Genomic DNA, 25,565 nt, shown 5'->3' on the forward strand with positions numbered 1-25,565 from the left:
GTCGGTATACGTCCGCTGGCAGGGGTGAACTTTCCGACTGTGTCACAGAGCCTCTGGACTGTCAGGTTGTAGCGGTCCCCGTGATGAGCTCGCCCCCGGGTCTCACGAGGGCTCCCCATGGCCTTTTTCTGCTGCGGACGGGTTGCCGTTGGCTCTGGGGCGGTCCTCAGCCCGAAGAGGACCCAGGACAGCTGGTACTTCCAATCCTCGGCGGTGAAGCAGGCCATGAGGAACGCCTTCAGGACCCGTGGAACCTTTCCACCAATCCGTTGGCCATGGGGTTGTAGGCAGTGGTGCTGTGGTGATAGGTCCCCAGCAGGCATGCCAGGGCGGTCCACAGCTCGGACAGGAAAGCTGAACCCTGTCTGTTGTTATGTGGTAAAGTCCCTGCTCAACGGGTTTTCTATAGTGAACCTCCTGTTGAGCAGGGACTTTACTCTCCTAGCCAGACCGAGGCGAAGTCTCCGACTAAATCATTGCCATCTTTAATCTTCTTGGCTAGCACTCACCATCCAGTCCAAGAAACAAAGTTTCAAGTAGCTCATCGGTGAAGTTCTGCCAACGAAAAACAAAATTTTCATGACAAAAATTATAGCATCAGGGAAGGAGGAGCTTCCACGGTAGGGTAGCAAAAAAACTCCAACAGATTAAGTGTGAGGGAGGAAAGATGAAGGAAGCCTTACCTTGCTCCGCTTAGCAGAAAGCCAAACTTCAATGTCCTTGAGTGCCTTCTGAGAAGATGAGGAAACACCATTGTGGGGAGTCTAGGTCTATCATCTGGATGGCTCCTCATCAAGCAGGTTGAGGTAGGCAAGACCAGGGTAAACTAGAGCCAAAAAGGGGTAAGAGAGCTTGCCCGCAAATATGGAAGGAGAGCTGCACAGGCTAGGAGACCCTCGGTCTGAAATGAGGCGACGCTCGAGCAGGAGATTGATACTGAGGAGTTGGCGCCAAGTGCTTGGGAGCTGGTCCCGGGAGCTTGCGGACTGGTGCCAGGAGCTCAGAAACAGGCACCAGGTGATTGGCAACTGGTGCCAAACACTTGGGAGCCAGCGCTGGGCTCTCAGAAACTGGCGGCAGACGATTAGGAGCTGGTGTTGGGTGCTCATGACGAGAAGGGCTGTTGAACGAAGACAATGGGTGTCTGAGAGGGATCATTGGGTTCTTGGGAGCCAAATACTGTACTGGCACCCAACAGAAATATGCTCTGGAAAGAAATACTCCGGCTGTCCCATGCACTGCAGGAAGGTTGAGGACTGCACCCAGCTTCTTAAACTGCTAACTGGGCAGCGGAGAAGAGCTGTCAGTATTACCTCGAGCCTCTTCAAAGGACAAGACGAATCTAGAAAGCACTTGCGGTGCTTCCAAATCCAGGCTGGAGTCTAGAGAGTAGACGACAAAAATGGAGAACATCCAAGACGCCTTTCCAGCAACTGTCTGTCGAAACCTGGGATATATGTGCATCAGGTTCAAATGAGGGGCAAACAACCCATAGACAAACTCCACCGGCCTCCCTTGGACTTCTGGCATGTCTTCTCCCAGGTTCAGGAAAACCAGCGGGACAAGAAGCTACCTCCTCCACTTGCATAACACGGTCTCCTGTTAAGACACCTTTCCAGTGGCTGTCTGCCGACACCTGGTGATGCTCAACAGGTTCGACTGAGGTGGCAGCTACCGTGAGCCAACCCCATCAGCCTCCATTGGACTTTTGGCATGTCTTCTCCCAGGTTAAGGGGAGTTTGACAGTGACCTTGGTCTAGAAGAACCGAAGGGATGAGTAGCCACCTCTTCTATTTCACTGTATTCACTACTAAGTTAAAATCTTGTTAAACCTAGACTCAAGACTGGCAATGGCAAGGGTTGGAAGCAAGGGAGCCAGGTGCGTTAGTAGGTGGATTAAAAGTAGGAGAACTAGTAGCAGGAGAAAAAGCAGGAAGGGAGAAAGAAGGAATAGCAGGGTTATCTTCCAACCTAGACTTAGCTAAGAGAAGCACATTTCTTGGCGTAGAGGCCACATTCTTCTTCTTATCACTAACTTCTCTAGGTGAAATTTTAGTACCTTCCACTTAAGCTCACTTGGTGCTGGGCACTACAGAGAAGGAGTTGGGCACTTGGGAGCTGGCGCCGGGCGCTTGGGTAATCATTGCATTCAGCACCAGTCCTCCTTACTACATTATTGCACCCTACACTTACTGCAAAATATGCCTCCTTACTACAAGGGTCATATGAAGACTATCAATCTGTTTTGTAACCTTCACTACAGTAGCAGAAACTAAATGAACTTGAATCAGACAAAATAACAAAAACTGGAAACTGATCCTGAAAGCTATCAGAGCTTGAAGGCTACTCAAAATAAAGCAATAATACTTTACCGAAATCCAGCCATCAACCAAAAATCAGTAAACAAAAAGCTGCAGCAAATCCCCGATGTCACTCGAGAGCCAGCAGAAACAGAATGAGGTTTTCTTCTAAGTTGTTTCCAGTTCTCCAATTAGTGGGTGGGGCTTGTCACCTGCACTAAACTGTCGAAGTGCTATCGCAATTTTTAAAATAAAGGCTGCCGTGCAAGTTCGTACTATATGTAATTACTTGGTAAGTTACTTATATGAAATCAAACATTAGACTGCTCTTGGCCTTATCTACTGAAAATTCATAGTCTGTTGAACAGCTTGATATAAATTCAGCCTACATCAACAGTGGACTCAAGGAAATATTTCATATTACACCTGCAAGGTTTTCTCCTATTACACCTTCCAGACCTACCTACTCTCAACTTCCTTTCCAGCACTGAATCATTGGTAGCTTGTTACACCTAGTAAACTGCACCAGGCCTGACATTGCTTTTGCCACCAGAACTCTGTGCCAGAAAAATCAAGAACCTCACAAACAAGATCAGAAGAATAAAAACACCTGCTATGATACCTCAAGACGACACCAAATTTAGCCATTTGCAACCAGAAAACTAGGCCTAACAGCATGGGTGGATGCAGACCACGCATATGACCATGATGGAAGAAAATCCACCACTGGATTAGCAATAATTCTAGCAGGCAGGCCAATATCATGAAGAAGCAGGAAGCAGAGACTAACTACACTCTCAGCAAATGAAGCAGAGTACATACCACTCAGTGAAGCAACAAGAGTAGTAGTTTATTTCAGGAAACTGCTTTGGGAACTTGAATTCTAGAATTCTGTCGACAAACCAACAGAAATATATGTTGACAATCAGGGTGCCATAGCCTTAGCAAATATGACTAATTGCTCTGAGAGATCAAAGTACATGGACACCCAAAAGCACTTTATACTAGAGCAAATCAATCTGAGAAAAATCAGCATCAAGTACATTCCATCAAATACGAATTTTGCTGGTCTCCTTACCAAGATCATCTGTGCAGAGAGGACCCAAGAACTAATCACTAAGTTAGGACTGTCTGTTGTAAAAGTGCCATTGATTTAGACAATACCTTACTTTTCCCTTACACCAAATAAGGGTTTTAGTATTGTCAAATTTGCAAGTTCATATTTGCCAATTATTTTTGCAATATTAATTTCTAGTTTACTTATTCTGTTACTGATACGCATTGTTTGTATATTATACCCATCATTATTTACTAGTTTTAAGTGCAGCTGTAAACTAAGTTTGACGTCTAAGCAAATCCTTTTATTACAGCATTGTATTCTCTGTTATATTTTTGTGTACTTACTATCATTTCATGTACTTAAATATTTGCATTTACGTAATTAGAATATTTTCTTTGTTTTCAACTGTCCATATCTGACGTTTAACCAAATAATTTTACTACAGCATTATGTCCTCTTTATCATGTTTGTGTAACTTACATTTCATTTGATATATAACAGTTAAATGTTTGTATGTACTCGATTGGATAATTTTGTAATGTCAAAGCAATTTTTTTTTAAACAACATTTTTCTTCTTTACTCAAGTTATAACAAAACGGTTCATCAAGGAGAGATGCTAAAACATTAGTCTAAACATAAGATTCTCAGTTTTTTCTCTTTTGTAATGCGTTTAATTTTAAATTTACCGCCGGGCCATTCGCATACCAGAATGTAAACAAACCCGCCCGAGCTGGCGAGACACTGACACTATAGACAGTATAGAGTATAGATTTTGTAGTCTGTTGGACATTAAAACGTGGAAATGGGAGATATGTTTTTTACTCCGACTCAATACAGTATACGAAATTCAGTCGAATTAACAAAGAATACCACACTAACGTATAACTGCTTTAAAAATACTCAAAATACAAAAACGTTTCCAAATTCATTTGCAACTTGACAATTTGTCTTTCCACAAAACTCTGCTCATAAATAGAAGCCCCTACCTTGTACTCACAACTCAAATGCAAAGATAAAGCATTCCAAGTAAAAGCTACACAGACGTTAAATAGGTCTTCATTTACAGGCTAAACCCTCCCCTGCCTAAAGTTGATGACACTCTCCCCAAGTCCAACTGTCAAATTCAACCTCCACATAAATGTGATCTAGAACAGAATTAGTCTTGTGTGAACCCCAGCCTTATCACCGTCCTGAAAGGCCAATTGCCAAGTAATGATGTGGTTGTGCATATATAGTTCTGCATCAGATACAGGGTATAAAATCACTGTCTCCAAATTCCTATGTATGTTTTTCCATACAACTTCACAATATTGTAAGTGACCTATATTGCAAGCAACCTATATTGCAAATTATAAGGCTTTAGGGTAGTAAGAAAATTATTTGTTTGCTTGACTCTCAAAACCTTTGCTCTGTTGAAGGGGAGGAAAGGGACTGCAGTTTGAGGCAATGGTTTACCTGGTTCCTGTCGAGTGTTATAAACTGCTTAAGTTCATTTTCTTGAAGTATAAATGGAACCTTGCACATCATCATTACACAAAAACTTATTGTAAAATTCAAATGGGTCAAACTGAAATTACATCAAAATTTCAATGATATGAAGTTTTAATTAGCTTTAAACTTTCATTTCAAACTCTGTACTGTATTATTAAAATAATATGTCAATATCAAGAGATTCAACACTACAAAACCTGATAAAAATACAATTGAAAAGGATTGCAGTCAGCCTAAGCTTTACCTTTAATTTCAAAATTTGGTGCTTTTGTCCTGTTTCTACGTAACAAATGAGGCATCTGAAGAACAAATCCTCTTATATGGTCAGTCAATCCAATTCGTTCACTGCGTCCTCCAGGTGTTGGCTTTGCATCACAGCACAAGCGCATTCCTGGCAAGCAAGCTAAAACCTGGAAGTAAGTGAACACTACAGACATGACCATTATCTCTTACCGTTATCTCTTGATAGACATTTTGAATTTCTTATAAGCGGGCACTACGAAGAAGCAATCATTTATACAAACCCGATTAGAGAATGCAGATGCTACTGATATTAAGACAGCTTCCTTCGTGCATGGTTTGCTGTAAGGTAGGCATTCACATTGCCCAGTGTCAACAATGTACCCTGACAAAGGACCAACATTTAACAGGATAATGAGGACCCTGAAATGGATATAAATGACTATTAATCTATACTAGGCAAATATAGGCTTCTACAGAAAGGCAAAGTTTTCAACAGCTTTCAAAAAGATGTTAATTCAGATCCTGAAGCAGCTTCCTACAATGTCCAACTAGAATATGCCAAAGACTTACAGAGAGCCCTCAGCATACAATCACTTCATTTACAACTGTTCACTTACGATATTCATATAAGATTACAGTAAACATGTACTGTACAATACAGTATACCTGGAAACATACAAATTACATCCTTCAAAAGTTTATTTGTTCCTATATAAGTACATACTATCACCTATTTTTATAAAACACACTTGTTGTCTCTGTCAACTGAATGAAGTTGTAGTGAAATTTTAGTAAAGCGAAGGTTCTTGGTAGGAAATTGATATTAAGTCATCTGCTGTTTTCCTTTCTAAATTGGATTCTTTCCTTCAGGTCTCTTAACAACATAGAAACTAGAGATACAGTTGAAATAAAAAGACAGAGGCAACAATGTGGAGAAAAAACTAATGCATCCACCTTCCCCCTCAAAATGGTCAGGATACATTCATTGTTAGTGGAAAGAAAATATTTACTTGTAAGCAGAGAGAAATCTTTACAAATGGTTAGTGGATCTCCAAGCTCATCTAGGTAATAGGTAACAGTGTTTCTTTACAAATGGTTAGTGGATCTCCAAGCTCATCTAGGTGACAATGTTAAGAGGCCAGTTGTTGATAAAATAATTTTTGTCCAATTTTGGCAGTTGGACAATCCACCGAAAACGCCATAATAAGAGACAAAATGTGCATTGACTCCTGTCATCTCTTACTCTGTCTGGAATAATAGTGACAGGGTCCTTTAGCTTGAGTGAAGATACAACAGGCTCACCCAAGGTCGTTATTCCCCATAAGGGACAACACATTGAAAGGTATCCATTTCTACTCACACAGACTGATGGGTTTAGAATCTAGCTCAACCACTTCTGCCTCCTCTCATCCTCTTGTTTCAGGTAAGCATAGAAAGATGCATCTTACAGGCCGAGCTCTGACACTGGATACTCAAAAGTGTAGTTACCTGCATCTAACCCAGTCCTGGCTGATACTTTGACCAAGATGCTGATCTTAAAGGAGGAAGGAAATAGTGTGCCCCACCCTATACTTACGCCCCCAAAGACTCCCACTAGGCATAAGTACTTAAGCCAGGCTCTTTGTCTGAATAAAACTGGGTACCTACACAACTTGTTAAGCAGCCACCACACATCTTAAAGTGTTCCAGGAACTTGAGAGCAATGTCCACATCAAATGAGATAAAGTTTGCCTGTCATCACTAAGTATTTGCCTCATCAACTGACAAATTGTTCCTCCAAGAGGCCAGGGACAGTCCGATGTCAGACTTCAAGAGTTATAAGTTAATTTTATTACCTCATGAATCCAGAAAGGTGTATTCCTTGGCACACCTCCCGTTGTGTATTTCAACTAACAAAAAGGCCCAACACTCCGGAAGAGTACAGGCCTTTTCAGATAGTACATTATCTGATAATTTGCACTGGACATGAAAAGTCTCATTGGGGTCACAACCAAAGAACTAATGTGTTTTGAGACTTTGCTACAAACTCATGAACAAAGGAGACCACCCATACCTCTGAGTGCCCAAGTAGATGAGAAAAGACATTTTTATAATAAAATAAAGTTTTATATATACTTACCAAATAATTACATAGCTATTAGTTTCTACCTTACACAGCAGTTCAAAATTTAAAAATCACGGTAGCACTCTTTTGTGTTGGGTTTAGGTAGCTAGCCCTGCCCACTTCCGGGGGAAGAATAGGTACAAGACAGCTAAAGAACTCAATTTGTTTATGCCCTCTGTTCACAAGAGGGGAGGAGGAGACTCCGATTATGTAATTATTTGGTAAGTATATATAAAACATTATAAAAATGTCAATTACATAGCTGAATCTACCTTGATACAAGGTGGGATACATGGATATATATACTAAAAAGCTTCATAGATGGAGATGAATTTGAAATAGAAAATTAGCTAGCATCATGAAATGCTTGTTGTAACCTTACCTGGTGAGGAGCTACAGCAGGTAGATACTGACTCTGGTCGGAGCTCCTCTTGACCTGTAGTGGTGTAGCGGTAGAGCCAAGGGCCACCTCTACTCTAGTGGGACTTTGCAACATAGGAGTAAATCACAGGTTGCCAAAACTAAATGCAATAAAATATATATATATATATAAATGTTGATGATCTACACTTTAAATTTGCGATATTTTGTTGTCGTCGTAGAGCTGAAGGAAGGAATAAAAGAAGACTAGAGTTAACTTTCATTCCTTCCTTCAGCTCTGTGACAATATATACATAGATATATGTGCCCTTGCCATGGGTGTAGTACGACAAAATATGACCAGATAAATTTAACCTACACCACCTTAAAAACTTAATCCAACCAGCCCATAAAAACAATGACTGGTGGTCACTCACGACACAGTGCCCCAGGCTTCCCAAGAAAAGACAACAATCCTGAACAAGAAGGGGATAGAGGAAATAGAAGGTATTCCTCCTATCCTTCATCCCCCATACCATGCCTGCTATGAAGAATGGGCCTAATGTACTGCATTTCTCATACACTGTCTCTATATCACGAAGATAATACATAGAAAAACTGACTTGCATCTCAATACGTGGATTGCAAGATTGTGGGGAGCGAGAGATTCTGTTTGAAAGCCAGTGTGGTGGCAACTGCCTTATTTCATGGGTTTAACTTCACAAATGGGTAGGGTATCCTCTTGACCTCTTTGTGTGTGATTCGGAAATCAGAGTCCTCAAAAAAAAAAAAAGTTAAGGGCATTTTGGATAATGGACATCCAGGATCCTTAACTGAACACCAGAGATTCTGAGTTACCTCTAATTCTTTTAGTTCTCTCCAAATAAATCTTCAGTGCTCTTACTGGGCAGAGCACACATGATCTGCTGGACCCAGGATATCAGCCAAGCTCTTGACATTAAACGAACAATGCCAGGATTAGAAGGGTCTTCGTTCTTTGCCAAGAACCCTAAGGTCAGAGAACACACTGCATTCCCTTGACAAAAACCTGTCTTCTTATCAAGGGCATGTAATTCACTAATTCTTTTAGCAGTTGCTTGAGCCATTAAAAATAAGGTTTTCCTCGTCAAATCCTTTAGCAAGGAGGAGTCAAGGTTCGAATGGAGAGCCCGGAAACTCATTTAAGGACCAAATCCAAGTTCCAGGCAATGTAGATTTCTCGTTTAGGTATATTTAATGATTTAATCAAATCAGTAATATCCTGGTTTGTAGGCAGGTCTATTCCCCTATGTTTAAAAACAGAATTTAACATAGCCCTGTATCCTTTAATGGTGGATGCGGCCAATCCTTTAGTAGACCTCAAACGGTAAAAAGTCTACAATTTGGGTTCAAGTCATTTTAGAAGAGATGATATGCTCTCGGCACCAGTCTCTAAAGACTGCCCACTTGGCCTGGTAGACTGCAGCAGAAGATTGGTGCCTACAATTTGCAATTGCTTCTGCAGTTTTCTTGAAAACCCCTTCCCTCTGACAAGCTTCCAGACAGTCTGAAGCCTGTCAGAGCGAGAGTAGATAAACCTTGATGAAAACAGTGAAAATGAGGCTTGTCTGAGAAGATTCCTCTTCTGAGGTGACAGTCTGGAAGATCCAGGAACCATTTTTGTGTGGCCAAAAATGAGCCACTAGAGTCATCGATATGTTGTTGCGTGATGAACTACTTCAGCACTTCCCTCATCATGGTGAACGGAGGAAAGGTGTAAACATCAAGGTCCGACCAATCCTGCAGCATGGCATCTGTTGCCCATGCCTGATGATCTGGAGCTGGGGAAGAAAAGAGAGGGAGATGATGGTTTCTTGATGTTGCAAAAGGTTTATTGATGGCTTTCCCCACCGTTTCCACAAGTCAAGTGCACACCTGTGGATTCAGTGTCCACTCTGTCAGTAGAACTTGTTTGCCGCGACTTAATTTGTCCACAAGAACATTCAGTTTGCCATGAATGAAGCAGGTCACAGTACTGGTAATGTTGTCTTGTGCCCATAAGAGGAGATCCTTGGCTGCTTCGTAAAGAGAAAAGTAATGTCCCCCCCCTTTGATTCCCGATGTAGGTCAGTGCGGTCATGCTGCCTGAATGGACCGCAACTGTCCTGTTGAAGGTTGCTGCTGAGAACTGAAGAGCTAGATTTCTTGCTTTCAGCTCCTTCACGTTAATGTGTAGGTTCCTTTCGGCTGGGAACCACATCCCGGACATTTCCATCTCATTGAGTAGAGTTCCCCAACCCAGATCTGATGCTTCTGAATGCAACGTTATGTTGGGGCTCAGAGGGAGCAGCAACTTTCCTACTGGAAATCTGTCTTCTGCCAGCCACCACTGAAGGTCTTCCTTGATTTCGGGAGTGATATGGAAGACAAATGAGACTGGGAGGTTCTTCCTGCAACAGTTGGTCCTGAGGAAGAACTGCAAAACACTGGTGTGAAGCCTGCCCAATGGCACAAACTTTTCAGTGGAAGACAGTGTTCCCAGGAGGCTCATCCGCTCATTGGCCGAGTAGGACGGACAAGAGGTGAAGTTCCAGACTTTCTTGAGGCAGTTCTGGATCTTTTGATGGGACGGAAAAGCCAGAAAATTCAGAGAATCTATCTTCATCCCCAAATAGAGAATTGGTCGAGCAGGATCCAGTTGAGATTTCTTGAAACTGATTAAAAGCCCCAAATCTAGGTAAGCTGGAGCATCTTCTGAAGGTTCTCCATGCACTAGGATCTCAAGGGGAGCATAGGAGCCAGTCACCTAGATACAGACATACATTTACTGTATTGTCATTAAGCAGAACCACTTTCCCAGAGGGGCGAGAACACGGGTAAAAACTTGAGGGGCTGTGGAGAGGCCGAAGCACAGTGCCCAAAACTGGAAGATACTTCCTGGAATCTGAGTATACTGGAACGTGGAAGTATGCGTCCTGCATATCGATCATCACCATCCAGTCTCCCTGATGGATGGCTGACAGGACTGACTGGTTCTGAACTTTGTTGGAACCGAGACTTCTCGAGACAAGAGCCAAAAACCCCTCCGAGCCCATCGAGTAGGCCGTCAAGCTGATGGGCGAGGTTGCTAAGGGAGGTTTATCCCTGAAAGGGATTGCATAGCCCTCTTTTAATACTTTTAGAACTCAAGGTTTCATGCTCCTGGCCTTCCATTTGCTCCAAAAATGGAGGAGCCTTGCTCCCATGGGGACACGTAAGATAGAGTCCTCATTTGCGAGTGGTAGGCTTGACTGTAGTCTTAGTAGGTCATACTGACCAGAGATTGGTCCATGGTTGGGATTGAAAGTGGCCTTTGCCTCCTCGAAAGAGCTGACGAGACACGAGGGGAGGCCGTCCTAACTGCAGTAGAAATGGAAGGTGCTTGTGTTGGGACTCTTGGTCAACTGTGCAAGAAAACCTGGAGTCGATTTATTTTAAAGTTCAGCCCTCACTCATTCCAAGGTCACTTGAGGGAACAGAAACAGACTAGTTTTGTCCAAAGAAGCGAACAGGAGGGATGACCTCTGAGGAAGTGACCCCTTTAGTGGTGCATGAGCACCATAAATCCCTGTTCTTAAGAAGACCTGTCATAAAAATGATTGCTAACTCCTGGGTGCCGTCTCTAACCGCTCTGTCAGCACATGAAAGTACCCCTAACCAATCTGCAGTAAAGTTCTCTTGCAGAGCGGTGCAGTCTTCAGTCTTTTTGGCCAAAGCCCCTACGGTCCAATCGAGGAAACTCAGGATCTCGAAAACCTTGAGGATGTCTTTGATGAGGTGATCCAACTCTGAAGCAGTGAACAAAATCCTAGCCGAGGAGAACTCTTAACGATGTGTTGCATCGATGAGACTGGAGAAGTCCCCTTGAGAGGAGGCAGAAACTCCCAATGAAGGAGCTTCTCCAGTGGAGTATGACAAATACTTCTGTCATATTAAACAAGGAGGCAGCGTACAAAACAGTGCTTTGCCCAGATCTCTCTTCCCCACCAACCAGCTGTCGATGTGGGCCAAAGCTTTCCTGAGGCAGCCTGGATGTCTCTGCAGGCTGTCACATCATGAAAGCGGAACCTGGAGAAGTCTGGGTCACCGGAGAGAAGAAAGCTGGATAATAGACTAAAGTATTTCAAAAGCGCAGAGTAATTTCTGGTCGGTTGTTCCTCCTCCAAAGGTTCCTCCTCTGAGGAAATAGACATAGGAGGGTCCAGAAGGTCCTGTGACACCGAAGCAGGCTTCTGAAGGAGGCTCAAAATGTTATCCAACCAACGTTGTATTGGAGCCAAACAGGTCCTCAATAACAGGAGAAATCGCACCTGTCATGATAAGGTGCTGAATGCCCTACTGGGGGTGCCAAACGCTTGATGACTGGCATGTGCGCCTCAACAGAAGAGGCCACCGAAGAGGGGAGCTTGAACACTGGACGGTCGGGCACTGGAAGGTCGGGCACTGGACACTTCACTGACACCGAGCATTTCGTGGACACCAAACGCTTGGACTTTAGGCACTTGGAGGATACTGAAGGCACAAGCGGAGCCTGACTGGGGAGCTCCCAAAAACTGCAGGAGGAGAGTGGACTATGAGCCCTCTCCATGGCTTGCTGACGGACAGGGGTAGAGTCATCCTCCACCGAGGCACCATGACTTTTCAAGGGCCTTGACACACTGGAAAAGCACCTACTGCACTTTATCGCCTCTTGCGAGTCTGAGTCGCTCGACAACAAGGTATGCACATCCAACCAGACTCCTTTCCAATGGCCATCCACTAAGGACTGGAGATAGGGGAAAGGGAAGTCACAGGTGTTGAAAGTCACAGGTGTTGAAGGGACAGGTAAACCAGCAAGATCTGCTCTCAGAATTATCCTGACTAGCAGAAGCTCTAGCTTCAGCCCTAGTGGTTGCCTTCCTCAGTGTCATGTTGAATTTTTTCCAAATGAGAAGTCAAAATTTTCCACCTCCCGTTATCCTAGTCTTTACATTCGTAACAGCTAAGGTCTGGTGAGCAAACTTGCTCTCTACAAGAAGAACAAATGGTATGGCTGTCATATTTAGCCAATGTGAGTTTTGTCTTGCAGCCTTTACTGCAATACCTAACACTAGACAAGCTAGGGTCTGACATAATGAGTCAAAAAAGTCACAATAGAAAGTCCTGAATATTAGATAAGCTAATTAAGATTAGTGCGCTACCAAAAATACAGAATACTTACCAAATGAAGAGAAAATTACAGCCATCCAGTGAAAAACGAATCCAAAGAACTGCTCAACAACCAATGTTTATTCATTGACCAGCAGAAACGAATTGAGCTCTTTAGCTGTGTTGTACCTACTCTTCCCCAAAAGTGGGTGGGACAAGCTACCTACACCCAAAACAAAATAGCGCTACCACGATTTTTAAATTTTGAGTTGCCGTGTAAAGTATAAACTAATAGCTATGTAATTATTTGGTAAGTTACTTATATAAAAAGCCCATGTAATAATCTAACAAGCCTTGCAAGGCTAAAGCTAGCAAAAAGACAAAGTGTAAGCTCTTAGGCAAAGGCTTCCCTTAAGGGGTTAAGCCACAGAGGAAAAGGATAACCCCCACTTGGGGAGTGAAGCTACTGAGGGGGGCAGAGACTTCTCAAAAGCTCTCATAAGCATGAATAACCTTACTAAACACGAGTGATCCAGCCCATTCAGTATAAAAACCAAGTTCAAGACTGAGTGAAAGCCTTTAACCATGGATACCGACAAGTTTGTCTCAGCATAGATGAATGAGAAGGCTACAATCGACTGAACAGACACACTAGCTGGAAAAGACCCCTTCTACAACACTGAAGATGGCCTACTTTTCTTGGTACAAATTAGAGGAGGAAAGGAGGAATGACAAAGAAGTACCTTAACATCTTCAGGCCTGAAAGTAAAGACCCCTCACATGGGATAAATGGAGTTGAAAGATGTGTTCAGGCTGGTGGCACCTCTGAACTTGTGGCTTACAAAGGATAGGTTGCGGGGTTGTCTTGATGCCTTGACCAGGAAAATCAGCAGGCCTGGATACCACTCAGCCTGAGGCTATCAAGCAGCAACCAAAATCATCCTGAGACCCATAATGTTCAAAACTCTGTTGATCACCAAACAAATCTGGCAAATTGAAAGGTTTAGTCATCCTGACTGTTCAATTGTCTACCATCATCGCTCATGGATCTGGTATAGGAGAACAGGACACCACAAGCTTCCTGCTACTTGTGGAAAACAGGTCAAACATTGGAAAACCTCAGATGCTCAAAAAATACCTCTTCCCTCAAAATGCAGGGACCACTCTGTCCCTAAAACCTGACCTCAGAGACTGAGCTGACCGTCTAGAATATTCCACCTGCCCACAATATACCTACCTGGTTAACAGCTGTTAGATGGGGCGAACCAACCGCCCACTCGAGCATCCGCATTTTCAACTAGCGGTGTGGGAGAGAGATGGGGGTCCAACACAAATTTAAGCCAAGACTTAAGACTTCTACCTCAATTTTGTTTATATGATATGAACACATTTCTAACGTTACTGTTACATAGCCTATTCAACTTTTCTTTTAATGAACTCAAATGAACTGCTCCCCTGCAACAGGCAACCTCACCTGCTCTGTTTATAGAAACTTCATAAACTGACAGTGGGATGATGTCTTTAAGGTTAGCTTGAAGACTTAAGTGGATAATCTTCACTTTCTGATTTGCTGTGTTGAATTTTAACATCTTGTGTATGAGATCCAACTTCTCCCAGTTTACCACAATCCCCAATTCATGGCAACTACTTCTTAGAAGACATCAGGACTAGCCAACATGTAATAAGCATATACCCTGTGTGTGTTTCCCAGCTGAAACCATAGTGAAAATCCAAGTCAACACCTACTGCACTATCACCAAACTGTTGCAAAGAACTTTGAACTGGTAAACAGTTCCATTGTCTGTGGAGATACTTTAGAGAGAGTTGCAGATAGAGAGGTGCTTCAGGAGATATCTTCTTCAGTTCTAGTGAAAGCATAAAGTTGCCTCTCAGATGGGATCTAATATAACCATGCTGTTTCTAACTAACACATTTACAAACTCATTTAAGGCTAAGAAGTCAGTGGCCTCTGTCCAGCCCACAATTACCTTCTGCACCAGGAAAAGGTAATCTTCAAACCCTGAAGACTAGTTCTCTATGGCTACTATAGTGCCTTTCTCAATCACCTCACCTCTACAAACAAGGCTAGAGATTTCAGAAAACCTGGATGGTAGGTCTGAAACAGTATCAGTGTCTGAGTATGGGGAGGATGATGGTCATTCAAGGGAATACAGTAGCTGTCTTAGAGAACCAAGACTACCCATGGCTCCACTTGTCTCTTGTCACTTAACTCATTGGACAGATGGCAACCGCCTACTTGTGGCAGCTGAGGAGGGGAAATGCTATGTTCATCACAAGCAATCTGAGACAACAGCAACCTGACTGACTGCCTCACTTCAGGAACACACACACAAAGGTACGTTCAACTGATGAGACATCAAGAATTTAGATAGTTTCTGACTATATATAAATCATCTTTGTAAAGACTTTCATAGATCATAGGCCACGTGTGAAGCTATGGAAGACTCCATGAGATTATTATGCTTACAAATGAGTGTGATGATCTCTTGGAAATTCACATCTAGACAGCTTGCCGAGAAGTTAATCCCTCTATACTCGAGGGATAGCTCACCTATCTGCTAACCTTGCCCATTCACAGGAACATGGTTTCTGGTCTATGCTGTGGATACCTGGAGGAACACAAATGTGCTAGGAAGACCCAGCCTCCAAATGACATTCAGAATCTTGGTCAACCAACATGCAGTATACACTTCTCTATGCTTGGTAGCAGACAAGCTTTTAGAGGCAATAAGGGAATGGGTACACATTGCCAGGCACATAAACCCTGAGCTTGTGGCCAACCACAAGCTACACAAGGTGGCAGGGTCACATGTGAACATGTCCTCCAAGAGCCGGCATACCCGAGAGGATCTGTTCTGAGTGAAGCCAACACTGGTACTTACATAATCCAGGGATCTTCTGCCAACAAAATACTAAATAAAAATATGTAAATTCACACTGATATATTTAGTGCTGAGGGAAGTTATGTAGATAAGATTCTAAAACTGAAATAATAAATTATCTATGTTTCATTTATCAAATTAAATTTTTAACCCTTTACAAGCAATGAGTGAGAAAACTTAATTCATATTGGTCTCCAATTTGTGAACATAACTCAAAAACCTGTCGCAGGATTTTTTTTTTAACTTTCTGAATGAAGATAACACAGATCACCTTTAAATATTACAGAGATCCTTAAATATTTCAAATTCTTAATTTTTCAGTCTAAATTCTGAGATTTGAGCTAAATTAACTGATTGGTCTGCACTACTTACATCCAGGAAATAATATACTATAAAAGGCAATGGTTTGCATTTCCATAGGAAGAAATAATTGTGGCAAAATATTATCCAAAATTAACATTTTTATCCAAGGCCACTTAACCCAATCATTCATATCCCTGCTGCCCCAAAACTGTTTAACACTACAGTCACTATGGTCAAGCTGCTCCAAGGGATTTATAGCTTCTTGCAAGCAACTTCCTTTGAAAATATTCTATATATGGACTCTCTGCCACTTTATTAAACTGGCCCATCATATCCATTTGTTTTAACAGTGGTATGAGCATTCTTCCTTGTGCAGTGATTTTCTTCTCTGAAACCCTTTAAAAAAAACATTCGGCTACCTATGGGTTGTTGCTTATACAGTAGAACCAGTCGTAACTTCATCAAAAAACCTATGCAATCCAGTTTTGTGTCGTAACTTGAGAAAACACTTAATATGTTTGAAAGATCCCATAACTTGAAAACCAACAACTGATATGTAATCAATATCCCATGTTTGAAGTTGGGTTCCCTTGTAAAAATGACGTTATAAAATATTTTAAGTTTGATATGTACTGAACAAATAACTACGTAGCTCTTAGTTTCTAACAACTGCAGCAGTTCAAAATTTGAAATTAGCAGTAACGTACTATTGTTTTGGTGTGGGTAACTAGACCTTGACCACTTTTAGGGAAGAATAGGTATAACAGTACTGGAGAGCTTTGACCTTGTAGTTACTTGGTAAGTATATATATATATAAAACATATAAAACTTTATCATAACATGTCATTTTTATATAAGTAACTTACCAAGTAACTACATAGCTGAATCCCACATTGACAGGAAGTGGGATGCATGGACATGTTCTACCCAAAAACACTCAGTAGAGGAGAAGCGCTCATCTCAACCTGTAGTGACGCCACAGTAAAGCTGAGGTCGTCCCTACTTCAGAGGGAACCTTGCAGTTGAGAGTACTCCAAAGACTGACAAGGTCTTACAAGAGCAAATGCCCTTGCCTTGGGTCAGTACAATGAATACAACCAGAATTTGTTACCACACAACATTAAAAACAAAATCACCCAACCATTAAAAAAAACCAACAATTGGTGGGTACTCCCAGTACACAGTACCACCACGCTTCCCAAAACTCTACATCCTTTAACAAGGCGAGGAGATAGAGGAATGGAAGGGGGTATCCCTATCCTTCTTCCCCCAATACCATGTCAGCCACAGCCAATGGACCTAACATACTGCAATTACTATGGATTGTCTCCACATCGTGCAAATAATGGGAGGCCAACACTGATTTTGACTTCCAGTATGTTGATTGGAGAATTGTGGAGAGCAAAAGTTCTTAAAAACCAACGAAGTGGCGACTGCTCTTATCCCATGAGTTTTGACTTTGAAAACAGGGAGATCCTCCTCTTGAATCTTCAAGTGTGACTCAGAAATAACACTTTAAAAAAAGAGAGCAAAGGCGTTCTTAGATAACGGTCATGAGGGTTCTTCACCAAACAGATTCTGAGAAGGACCTCTGATTCCTTTGGCCCTATCCAAGTTACTCAAGTGCTCTAACTGGGCAAAGAGCTCTCTCTTGGTCTGCTGGCCCAAGGATATCAACAAACTCTTGATCATGAATGAAAGAGGCCAGGGGCTGGACTGTGTTTCATCCTTTGCCAAGAATCAAGCATGAATGAGCAGACCGCATCTCACTGAGAAAAATCCACTAGCCTACTAAAGGCATGTACTGTAATCCGCTGATCCTCTTTGCCATAGCAAAGCAACTATTAAGAGAGTTTTCCTGGTTAAGCCTCAGCAATAAGGAGTGAAGGGACTCAAATGGAGGGCCGGAGAGCCATTTGAGAATGGCATCCAGATTCCAGGCGACTGACATAGACTTCTCTTGCTTGGAAGTGTCTAGGGACTTTATTAGGTTGCTTATGTCTTGATTAGTAAACAAATCCAGACTTCTATAACCTCTAATTGTGGAGGTTGCCAAACCTTGAAAGGACCTCAAAACAAGAAAAAATCAGCGATCTATGCTACAGAGGTTTTAAAAGACGATACACCATGTCTTCAACACCAGTCACGAAAGACTGTCCACTTCGCCCAGTACACATTAGTGGAAGACTGATGCCTGCACTTGGCGATTGCTTCTGCAGCTTTTCTTGAAAAGCCCTTCACTCTGACAAGCTCCTGTCAGAACAAGAGCAGAGAAGCCTTAATGGAAGTGATGGAAGTGAGGCTGCTTTTAGAAGACTTCTCTTCTGAGGTAGAAATCTGGGGAAGTCTGTTAGGAGACTGAGAAGGTCCGGGAACCACTCCTCCTGTGGCCAAAATGGAGCTACCAACATCATGAATGTGTTGGTGTGAGCCATGAACTTGGTTAAGACTTCTCTCACCATGCTGAACAGTGGGAAGGCTTAGACATCCAAGTCCGACCAGTCCTGGAGCACGGAATCTGTCGCCCACGCCAGAGGGTCCGGGGCTGGGGGAACAGTAAATGGGGAGGCAATGGTTCCTCGACACAGCAAACAGGTCTATTGACGGCTTTCCCAACCATTTCCACAGGTCAGTGCACACCTGTAGATTCAGTGTCCATTCCTTCGGTAGGACCTGTTTGCAACGACTTAGCTCGACCGCAAGAACATTTAACTTGCTCTGGATGAAGCGAGTTATTAACCCTTGTGCGGCTGTTCTCGGCCCAGAGGAGATGATCCTTGGCCCCTTCATAAAGGGAGAATGAGTGAGTCCCTCCCCAATTCTTGATATAGGCCAATGCAATCGTGTCGTCCGAATGGACTATGACTGTCTTGCCACATGTTGATGTCACAAAATGCTGAAGGGCCAAATGTCTCGCCTTCAGCTTCCTTACATTGACAGGTAGCCTTTCTTCTAACAACCACGTCCCAGAAATCTCCATGTCGTTTAAAAGAGCCCCCAACCCAGATCCAACGCACCTGAGTACGTTAGGTCGGGGCTCAGCGGTTGCAATGACTTTCCCACTAAAACACCACCTCTGCAAGCCACCACCGAAGATCCTCCTTTATCTCAGGGTGATGCAGAAAATGAAGGAGTCTGGGAGAGTTTTTCTGTGCCAACTGGCTTTTAGGAAGAATTGCAGGACTCTTGTGTGTAACCTTCCTAAAGGCACGAACTTCTCGATGGACAAGTGTGTACCCAGCAGACTCATCCACTCATTGGCTGTGCATGCCAGGTGAGACAGAAGTTTCTTACTTTCTTCAGTCAGTGTTGAATCCTTTTGTGGGATGGAAAAGCCTGAAAAGTCAGAGCATCGATCCTCATCCCCAAATATAGAATCGATTGCGTTGGAGCTAACTGGGATTTCTGAAAATTGATTAAAAGACCCAACTCTTGGGCAGGCAGAATAGTCCTTTGAAGGTCCTCTGTGCATCTTGTTCTCGATTGGGAGCGTAGTAACCAGATGTCCAGACACAGACAGACATTGATACCCATGAGATGGAGCCATCTTGCCTACAGGGGCAAGAACACGGGTGAACTTGCGGGGCTGTAGAGAGGCCAAAACACAAAACCCTGAACTGAAGGACCCTGCCCTGAAATACGGACCTCAGATATTTCCTGGAGTCCGGACGTACTGAGACATGGAAGTATGCATCCTGCATGTCGATCGTTACCATACAGTCTCCCTGATGAATGGCTGATAGGACTGATCAGTTCGTTTCCATCTTGAACTTGGTGGTCTGCACAAAAAAATTCAATGCGCTGATGTCCAGGACAGGTCTCCAACCTCCCAACACCTTGGGGATGATGAACAGACTTGTAAAACCCCTCTGTGCTTAAAACTTCAACCACCTTTACAGCTCTTTTCCTGAGTAGAGAAGAGACTTCTTCCTTCAGGGTCAAAAACCTCTCCGGGCCTTCCGAATAGGCTGTTAAGCTGATGGGCAAGGACGTCAAAGGAGTTTTTCCCGAATGGGATGGCATAGCACTCTTGTAGGACTTTCACTACTGAGGGTTCTGCATTCCTAGTTTCCCATTTGCCCCAGAAATGGAGAAGCCTGGCTCCTACGGAGACACAGAGGACCGGAACCTCACTTGCGATAGGCCAGTTTGGAGGATGGCTTCTTGACTGGTAGGACTGTCAACAGGTTCGAGCACAGAGAAGCTGAAACTTGGCTCTTCCGCCTTGAAATGGCTGCTGCTGCAACAGGGAGACAGTCCTCGTACTGAACAAGACTGAAGTGCCAGGGTTGGTTCCTTGGAACGCCTTATTGACTGCGTTTATTGACTGCGTTAAAGATCCTGTGTGGACTTCTTCTGCAAGTCCGACGCGACATACTTTATTATAGCTCTCAGGAATAAACCTGACCGATCTAAAGGTGCGAACAAGAGCCAATCTTTGAGAGGGAGTGACACCTTTTGTGGTAAAGGGCACCACAATTACCTTTTCTTGGGAACTCTCATGTAGAATAAGGCAGCCAGCTCCTGGGAGCCATCCCTGATGGCCTTATCTGCACATGAGGGTACTTCAATCAATCTGCAGTGAAGTTCTCTTAAAGTGTACTGCAGTCCTCTGTTTTCTTGGCTAATGCCCCCACTGTCCAGTCCAAAAAGCTGAATACCTCAAAGACTTTAAAGACATCTCTCACGAAACGGTCTAGCTCAAGGATGCAAACGTGATCTTAGTGGAGTTAAAGTGGAGCTCTGCATGGAGTCAACAAAGCTGGAGAAGTCCCCTGGGAGAGACAAGTTAAAAGCGGAGCTCTGCACGGAGTCAACAAAGCTGGAGAAGTCCCCCTGGGAGGAGACAAACTCCCAGAGAAGGAGTTTCCCCAGTGGAACAAGACAAGTACCCACCTGGCAACAAGCAAGATGGAAGTGCACTGAAAACCACCTTACCAAGCTCCCTCTTCTCCACAACCAACTGTCAATGCCCGCTAATGCCTTCCTAAAGGATGAGGGGAGGACCATCTTTGGTAGCCTGGAGGACTTTACTGGCTGCCTTATCTTGAATGCTGAACCTGGCAACAATGGGGCCCTTGGAGAGAAGAAAGTTGGATAGCAGAAGAGGAAGTACTTCAAGAGCACTGCATACACTGATGTAGGATGCTCTGTTCGATGGCTTCTTCATCGGCTTCATTGGATATAATGGGAGAAGGAGCTAAGCCCATCTGATCCTGCATGGCAGGTTGCTTCTGCAAAAGGCTGAGGATGTTATCCAACTGCCATTGGATAGGCTCCTAAGAAGGATCCATGACAGCTGGGGTTGACACCGAATGCTTGGCTGCTGGCGCCAAGCATACTGGAGTTTGCACTGGCACAGGCTGGAAACTGGGCACCCAGGCTTCTTCAAACAGGAAGGCGCTCATCACAGAAGTGTCATACACAGTCCACTTGGGACTATGCCAAAAACTGCAGGAGGGAAGAGGACTATGCTCTTGCTCCCTAGGAAGCTTACGGGGAAGCAGGAAAGCCAGCTCAGCAGAAGTAACATGCCTTTTCAATGGCCTTGACACTTTCGAAAAACACTTAAGCCCTCTGTCCACACTAGTATCAAGTCACTGGACAACAGAGAATGAACATCCATATGACGCCTTTCCAACAGCCGTCTGCCGAATCCTGGGTACGGTCAACAGGCTCGGTTGAGGGGGCAACTACCTGTGGGCAAACCCCACCAACCTCCCTTAGTCCTCCAGTTTGCCTCCTCCCAGGTTTTGGGGAGTTTGACATTGGCCTTTGCCTAGGAACATCGGTGGGACAAGTAGTCACCTGTTCCATTGACACTGCACTTGCACCAACACTAATCACATTCACTTGGTCCTTAGGGCCTTAACAGAAGACCCAATCTGGGCTAGTGTTTTAATAAGCAGACCAAACTTTTGGTCTATCCTAGCTTCGAGGCTGGCAATGGCATCGGGTTCAAAAGAATGGGAACCAGGTTAGAGCCAGATATCGGGAGTTTGAGGAGAAGTCAGAGGGCTGGTGAAAGGGAGAAGGCAGTCAGAGGCATAAAAGGCACAGGTTGAAAAGCAATATCTGATTTCAGAGTGGAAACCTGACTAGCTAAACCCCTAGCCTTGGCTCTAGCAGCCCCTTTCTCTGTCTGTCTGTCTGGAGTTCATCAAGATGTGCATCCAAAACTTTCCACTTCCCCAGATCCCAGTCTTTGCATTCCTCATTGAAGTTCAAATTTGCCCTCTACAATGGCAACACAAAGTGTGCGAGTCTAGTATTACAGTCTGTGTTGATACTCATACTAAAGCTAGAATCAAACATACTGTACTAAGTCAAAATTAATAAAGTCTGAATAAGGAACTAGCTAAGCTAATACTTATTAGCACGCTACCAACACGAATGAATACTGCACCAAAGGTGAAAGATACAACCATCAGGCGATATTCAAATCAGAGCTGCTCAACCAACCGACAATTGAGCTCTCCAGCACTGCTGAGTGTTATACCTATTCTTCCCCAAAAGTGGGCAGGGTTTAGTTATCTACACCAAAACAATAACACGTTACCACAAATTTCAAATTTTGAACTGCCGTGATAGTTAGAAACTACTAGCTATGTAGTTACTTGATAAGTTACTTAAATAAAAAGTCCCTTTGTAAAGGGATAGTATCGTCCACAAAACTGATGTTCATCTAAATGCTAGCAAGGTAAGTTACATCTCACACAATTGACAGGTGTTGGCAATAATTCGTGGGGTACAGAATAGTCTGATTGAAATTACATACTAAAATACCCAAAACCAGCAACCATTGAAACCATGGCTCAGTAAGCTAAGATATAGAAATCACTTTGGATGGTAGGGCAAAAAGAAAAAAATTTACTTTACCTAAAATGGGTTCTATATTTTGCAGCTCATATTAAATTTACCCTGTACCTAAATTTCACTCATAAAATCTTGCTGGTGTCTTAGTCCTATCTACAAATGCAACCCACCAGAAACCTAACATAGCCAAGTCGAGTTAACGATCTTTATTCAAGTCACACTTTAGATTAACTTCCATCGGATATTTTCTAAAGGTTGATGCAACAGACCATTACATATCCAGGTATTATTACACCTCATTGCCTAATCAACAAATATTTGACATTGCTCACATTACGTAAGTATTACAAAGACCTAACCTAACCTTATAAACTATGATTTTATGACATTTAGGTTGTCAAGACAGTGAAAAAGGGAGCTGGAGTGGTTGGACAGCAGAATAAAGAGGCCTACAGAATAAAATGAGATGAAATACAAGGATCAGAGTGTGGAACTGGGAAAAACTCCACACTTGCAGAAGTAATGAGAGGGTTGGACAGCAACAACATTATTAAACAGCATCCTCCCCTCCCCGGCATTTAAAGAGTTCAAAAGGTTAAGGCCAAATATTTGCACTACAGCTAGAATAATCTACTACTACAATTTCTAGCAATATCAGAATAAATCCATGCAGACCCAACCACCTAAAATTAAGAAGTATCTGACCATTATCAATATATTAAAATTTTATGTGATTTTCTGAACTTTAATACTGCCCATCTTGCCTAGGTCTACATATATAACCTTAACGTCATTTCCAAGCTTCTTATAGGCCTTCAACCTGCTTCCATGTCTACCTTATCACTAACCACCTGTGTCTGAGAATTTTAAGTATTTTCCAGCCTTCGGACATAACATCCCTGCAGCCTCCCTGCAACCTCCTCATCTCAATTCAGTTTTACGTTTCCCCACTGCATGAGCCTATCCAGGTATGAACCTTAACATTTTTGGTCAAGCCTCTTCAAAACCTCCATATTCTTTCAAACTGCCCGTGACATCACACTGGGATAAATTCTGATCAGTAAATTATTATAAGTTTCATTTGACATTATGAGTGTAAGGCCCTCTGGCAGGCCCTCAAGGTGCTCACCATCTAAACAACAAAACACTACCCTCCGTAGAATGTCAGTTTCCCCAGAAAACACAAATCGATAACTTACAGCTGAATCAGTGATTTTGTGGATTTTCAGGAACTACAATATTTTATTTGTAAAACAAAATTCAACCATAAATGTAAAGCATGTCAAGCTTTTGAATCATATGTATGAGAAAACTCTTCTCATGTTGGACAAAGAATTATTAGGTATTTTTCCTGTGTGAGAAAGCACAACTGATCATAATTATGCCCTTCTTGTTCTAATGTTCTACACTACTTTTCCACTCACAGAAATCAATGTCTTGTCAGAATTTTGTAATAATAAATCAGTTAGAAGTTGACAATGTGTGTGTCTACACTCGCATCCTAAACTGGTGACCACCAAGATGACTGATCCTGCCAGCTCTCTCAACATCATCGCAGCTGCACTATATCCACCTAACCCCTTTCACAACACACAACCTAGAGGCCTGGTTCTTTAGGGCAGAGACACTCTTCAAAAATATCATGTAGTCATTGTCATAAAAGCTGCCTCCATCCTCAAATTCCTACCCGACAATGTCTTAGAACAAATAGAGTGGTTAGCTGAGCCAGACACCACAGCCACATATGAGACTTTGGAGGCACAACTAAGGTCATCCTTCAGCATGCCCCTGCCCTCAGAGCTAGAAAATTCCTAGATAACATAGGAATGACAATAGATCATTGTCTTCACACACCTACAAGCAACTTCAACGGCTAATAACAATCCCTGCCACAAACAGCCAACCAGAGACTACGCCGGACTTAGTGCACGAAGTCCTCCAGACAAAGTTGCTGTGCAAAACAGTCACTGCAATTCCCAACGCATCCACCATGCTCCTTGTGGAAATTCTCAAAATGGCAGGCGCAGTTCATTTGACCCTGACATCATCAGAGACCACTCAACCACCTGTAGCAGCAGCCGCCACCACAACCACAAACCCAAAGTGACAAAGAGACAGACATCGAGCCAGATTTCGCCACTGCTCCCATACGCTACTCCTGAAACTACAAGAGGGAAAGCAAACAACCGCCAGATCAGAAAATACAGACCGACACACGACAAACCAAGGATCAAAAAAGAACCAAAGGGCTTTTGCTTCTTCCACTGAAGATTCAGGAGCAAGGCTCAAAAATGTGAACAAGGCTGTATGCTGTCAAAAAACATGCAGTAGGGCCGCATCAGCAGCCCAACCAACTAACCATCAGTGACAGTCAGACCGGTTGCCTCATAAGGGAATGAGTCTGCCTTTCGCTGTCTTTCTTCCAGGAAAAGGCAAAACACAGCACCAATAGTTTGTTCATCCCAGCCAACCTGAATGAACGGCTAAAACCAGCCCCAACACTCTCCATGTGTCTACTGCCAACGGCACCCTGCTAAAAATTAATGGAACCAGAAGTATGAAAGTATTCAATAGCAAACCATACAGTTGGACATTCATCACAGCACACATCACCATTGCACTACTCAGAGCAGACTTCCTGAAGGTGCAAGGCATGCTGGTAGATGTATCAAGACAACTGCTCTTTCAGAGATGCCCCTATAGCCCCTATCATTCCAAGGACAACAACAAACTCCACATTGGGAGCAGAAATCTCTCACCTCCTTCAGAAATTTCCCGAAGTGTTCAAGGACGACCTCCAGCATGACTTCACGTGCCCTACAAAACACACTTCAAACA

At 43.2% G+C, this 25,565-nt stretch overlaps 1 protein-coding gene across 1 annotated transcript in view; it reads right to left on the reverse strand.

The window, feature by feature from the left end:
- Positions 1-25,565, reverse strand: part of LOC136825004 (mucin-22-like) — a 48,474-nt gene that overhangs the window by 16,328 nt on the left and 6,581 nt on the right. Inside the window, exons 2-3 of the mRNA XM_067081001.1 lie at positions 5,377-5,515; positions 5,097-5,262 (exon numbers count right to left, since the gene is read on the reverse strand). The gene's annotated coding sequence lies outside the window, so the exon portion shown is untranslated. The remainder of the gene's footprint in view (positions 1-5,096; positions 5,263-5,376; positions 5,516-25,565) is intronic.

This window comes from Macrobrachium rosenbergii, chromosome 36 (assembly GCF_040412425.1).
Source record: "Macrobrachium rosenbergii isolate ZJJX-2024 chromosome 36, ASM4041242v1, whole genome shotgun sequence".
Classification (NCBI taxonomy): domain Eukaryota; kingdom Metazoa; phylum Arthropoda; class Malacostraca; order Decapoda; family Palaemonidae; genus Macrobrachium; species Macrobrachium rosenbergii.